Source organism: Corvus brachyrhynchos, unplaced genomic scaffold (assembly GCF_000691975.1).
Source record: "Corvus brachyrhynchos isolate BGI_N302 unplaced genomic scaffold, ASM69197v1 scaffold101, whole genome shotgun sequence".
NCBI classification, from domain to species: Eukaryota; Metazoa; Chordata; class Aves; order Passeriformes; family Corvidae; genus Corvus; species Corvus brachyrhynchos.
In genome coordinates, this window is record NW_008237239.1 from 20,885,442 (window position 1) to 20,889,784 (window position 4,343).

General features: G+C 41.0%; 1 long non-coding RNA gene across 1 annotated transcript in view; it reads right to left on the reverse strand.

Moving 5' to 3' along the window:
* Positions 1 to 3,189: 3,189 nt before the first annotated feature.
* LOC108445630 overlaps positions 3,190 to 4,343 on the reverse strand; it is a 5,273-nt gene continuing 4,119 nt past the window's right edge. The window contains exon 2 of the long non-coding RNA XR_001860574.1: positions 3,190 to 4,343. This exon is cut by the window's right edge and continues 596 nt beyond it. This is a non-coding gene — a long non-coding RNA (uncharacterized LOC108445630).

Below are 4,343 nucleotides of genomic sequence, written 5' to 3' on the forward strand. Positions count from 1 at the left end.
CCCAAAGCCTGTGGAAGACTGACATTGTGTTTTGCCTGAACACACTCCCAGACCAAGGTAAACTTCCAGCTAACCGAATCTTTGGGATGAAGTGGAATATAAATTTCAAGGCATGAAGACAAGTCTCCTGTCCTTCCCAAATGCCATCTCTCACTATAGTTGGTCCCCCCTCCCCTGCCCCGCTCACCTCTGTGGAACACCAGTCACCAACTCCTCAGGTACCTTCTACTGGTGAACATTTTCTTGCAGTGCCGTGCTCTGAAAAATGTACAAACAAATCCCTCTGGTCCAGGGGACAGGTGTGCTTAACCTAAGCTGTTGGAGATGACTTACTCTGCAGATGTCACTGGGAACTATTCATGTGTTTCGGAATTAAGCCTGTGATGAAAGCTTTGCTGGATAAGTGACAGAGTTCCTGGTGTTTGCAGGATGAAGCCTGAAATTTGGCAGACTTTTACTGTTGCAAATAAACAATGCCAACAGCAAGCGGAGGTTTTCAAACTCTTTTCCTGGGAATTGACTTAAAATAGATTTATCCAGCAGGACTGAGAAAGCACTGCATCACTAGCCATTTGGGACAATACTGCTTCACAAAGACATATGGGATGATATTGAAATTCCAGTTATTCAACCCTGAAATTTTAGTCCAAAAAGCCAGTACCATTTTGGGCTCAGTTAGAATTTGCTTTATTAGTTTTTAATTTCAAAGTTAACTGTCATCATAAAGCAGGAACACAATTTTGCTGTAGATTTCCCTGGGGATCCTTGCCTTTAGCCAGCTATGCTCAAAAAGAAGAGGGTACAGGAGTCTTCACTGCATATGTGGAAACAGGCGGGAGGTAGAATTACAAATCACACCTGGGCAATCTTTAGCCCCAGGTCTCCCAAAAGCTGCATCAAGAACTGCTGCGAAAGCAACCCACTTGCCTTTGAGAAATTGCTGAACTGTTAGTGCACTGTGCAGATGCAAGCAGGCAGAATTTCTTATGGCCTATGGCCCCATCTATATCCCTTTTTCTTTCACCAGTGTCTTTATTTATTTTTTCCAATTATCTGCTTTCTTTGAGGGTGAAGGGACAACAATCATTACTCGCTGTCTTTTACACTTAAGATGTTTTCATGGACCCAGGATAATTGCTTCCTTTCAGAGTGCTAAGGTAAAAACTGTGTAACAAGTAATGTAAAAGGTGAGGTTTGATTGAGTTTCCAGTGTCACAATATTGTTCTCAATAATATTGACAATGTTGAAGGCCATGATCCATTAATACCAGGGATTTAATATCAGAGTCAAGGAGATAGCTTACAGCTATCACATCTTTCCTGGAAAATGATAGTGAAAGGTGCTTTATTGCAGAGGATTTGAGAGTTACAGAAGCAATGGAAGAGGTGAATGTAGCTGGTACTGCAAGTGCTGAGACACCACAGGGCTGTTCATCCTCTTTGCTTTTCTAGCAAAGCTTTGCTGCTGCACAGAAGACAAGTTAGTGCATAAGTACTCGATAGGGGCCATGGGGATGTGGATGTAGTTTCATGTTACCAGGCAGAAAGCATGGCAGTAAGCATTAAATCTCTTTTCCATGTCTCAATCTCCTAGCAGCAGCAATTGAAGAGCAGTTGATAAAGACTCATGTTTCTTCCTAAGAGAAATTAATCTTCTAATTCTTCTGAGTTGTCTTCTCGTCAAGAAAATACTGATTAAAGAGGTTGGGAAAATAGCACAGAAGAGGAGATCAATCTGCAGTGATAAGAAACTAAAGGTCAATATGACAAAGTGTAGAAGTGTCTCTCCTAAAAATGGCAATATGGTTGTACGGGCAACATCATTCCCCCATTTCTGGGCTTTCCCATTGTGTTTCACTGAGCTAGCACAGCCCCATAGGCTGAATTTGACAGCTTCCCTACTCAAGAACACCTACCTTCCAGACTTCTAAGCACAGAGGTGTCTATTTTTTTTAATTTTTTTTTGCCTCTTTTTGTTCAGGAAGGGGCTAGAGTGTGGCATTTAACAAAACCCTGTCCAATAGCCTTTTTTTTTTCCCCTCCTTTGTGATATTTTTGTGCTTCTTAATCAAGCAAGGAAAAAACCCAGCATACTTCCAGTGGATCTGAAAGACAAATCATTGCTTTAAATGTATAGACCAGGGTCTGCCTGGAAATGAACATCCAAGGCAATTGCTGTATTTTAAAAGCTCCCCAAGTTGCAGGCTTAATATGAAGCAGTTCTCAGCAGAACATATTTTACTGCCTTTCCAAATAACAGCCTAACCATGAGTATAGATCTTCTGGATATTCTCAGTGTAAAAGATCAATTGCAGAACAGGCAGCTTGATGTTTGCAATCTGTCTTTTAGTAAACATTTCTCTTTCTCCTCCTCAAAAAAATTCCTGCTGGGTTCTGAACAGCAGAGACCTTGAGGAGCTTTCATGTTGGTAAATTGTAACAGACATAACTTTTTTCTTTGTTTTTTCCCACTGATATGGATGTTCTAGCAAAATCATCCCTAGCCTTTCTTCCCAAATGCATTCCTCAGCCAGCTTACAAAAGTTACTTGACTTCCAAAAGTCAATATTGCTATAAAAAGAGCGTGGAAATGTAACACCCCTTTTAGTGGTGATTGGGAAGAAATACTGTGTATGACTGAGGTCTGTACATTATCCAGTTTAAAGTATCTGATGATGTTTGGAGCACTTTAGCCATTAAATTCAGTTTACTGCTATTGCAGACATCACTTTGTACAACACCCTTCAGACTCCACCTTACAGGCAGTCCAGCTTTTTGCTCTCATTCTTCCTATTGGAAGACAGTTTAGAAATTTGATTAATTTAATAGCTAGGAACAGTCTCAAATATTCTCACTCTCAGTGCATTCATAGGCAATACACACTCATTTGCTTTTGGGCCAGTGTTATTCTTCAGCTTAAACATACCTTTTCTTTCCCTGACCTTCATTCCTCTGATTCATGTATTCTCCAGTCCCAAGAAATCCAGTGTTACTAGAAGAAGAATCCTAAGGTCAGGCAGTCCCTGGGACTCATAACTCCTACAGCTGCCAAATAATGAACTTCTGGGCTACATCTCTATCTGCTGTACACTTCCAGTGTGTGTGTGTGTGTGAGACTTGGGCATACACACTGGGAGCTCGTAATTATTCAATGCGCAATTGAAAAAATCCAGGCACTCGTCTCCTCGGTCATTTTCAGCTGATTTATAGATTTATTTTGTTGTTAGGCTGAATCCCATGACACAAGCTTCCACAAGCTACAGTTAAGGTGATGATTTATATTCTGTTGTATTGCAACTGCCCCTTTAAACTTCAGCACTTGATCAGAGATGGAAGAATTTGCTTCGCGGGATTAATATACAACAGTACCACTGACTGGTGCAGTGCACATTCTTCTTCAGCACCAGAACAGCACAGCTCCAGAGACACTTCATACTTGCCAAATGGGACCTACTCACTCAGTTCAGAGCAAAAGGAATGCTTTGCAATCCCAAAACAAGGAAAGTTGTGACTGGGGGCCATCATGAGTCCAACGCTTGTGAAGTGTCATCAGAATAACTGGAATTTTGTTTATCTGAATCATGAATTAAATCAGGAAAGCCAAATTTTAGGAAGACTAAACTCTGACAAATGTAATGTTTCCTTACTTGAGGGTAAGCATGATGCAGGTGTGATCCACAGTACACCCTACAAAGTCCAGCCAGCTGGTTCATCCCACAGCACAGACCCTGTCCTGGCAAGACCTCTCACCAGGCCGAGCTCAAACAGAACATCTTGATATGTCCAAGACCCACCAAGAGTCCTCAGGTGATGCTGAGAGGTCTTTCCCTCTGCTGGAAAACACTCAAAATTACCTAGGATCATTCCCAGGTTGTTCCATTCTCCTGGATGAACAAGTGTCTAAGATGTGACAATTAACTTTTAGTACAGAGAGACAAATTTAGTGGTTGGGCTGAAAGTCAGAAACATGGCTTGTAAGGACAAAGCAAAAATAAAATTAACATATTTTGCTTGGAAAACATGTCTTTTTTCCTCCCTATTTCCATTCTCAACAGTATTTGGATCATTTTTACTCATGGGAAAGGAAGCAGACCCAGGAAATTTCCTCTAGAAAAGTGAACTTTCCTTTTCTAATAATATTTCATACTGGAGAAGGATCTCCCTCACTTAGTGCATACCAGTTCTCTAAAGCAAAAAACTCTGAAAGCAGCACACTGAAATCACGTAAAATAAATAATAACCTGTGATTTCATGCCCGAGATTGTTCTGCTGCTTTCCCCAGCCCAGCCCACCAAAAAAGCACCTATTTGATTTCTGTGTTATACACTGCCTGTTGTTTGTCA